Source organism: Eschrichtius robustus, chromosome 12, assembly GCF_028021215.1.
Source record: "Eschrichtius robustus isolate mEscRob2 chromosome 12, mEscRob2.pri, whole genome shotgun sequence".
Lineage (NCBI taxonomy): Eukaryota > Metazoa > Chordata > Mammalia > Artiodactyla > Eschrichtiidae > Eschrichtius > Eschrichtius robustus.
Window position 1 is genome coordinate 21,470,943 of NC_090835.1, and position 343 is coordinate 21,471,285.

Sequence of the window (343 nt, forward strand, 5' to 3'; positions counted from 1 at the left end):
CAAGGAGCAGAGTGCAAAACAGAGGTGAAATGACAGAAAGAAATCGGCGGAAATCCCCTGTCTGAAGAGAAGTGGCAATGCCTTCCCGGGCAGTCCGAATACAGCCTGCTTTAAAATACCCCTTTTGAGGGTCTAGTCTACGAATGTCGTCTGGACTTTAAGGACAATTTTTGCAGCTGTTCAGAGGCCAATCTAAGTGAAATGGAGTGGAAGGCAACTATAGTGTTTCTGGAGGATGAGCTGGTTTTGAAAATTAAGTAGTTACTAACCTTTGCACATCCGAATGCAATTCACATGTTTTCTCTGTTTCACCATGAGTCACTATGAGTGAAATCAGACTGGC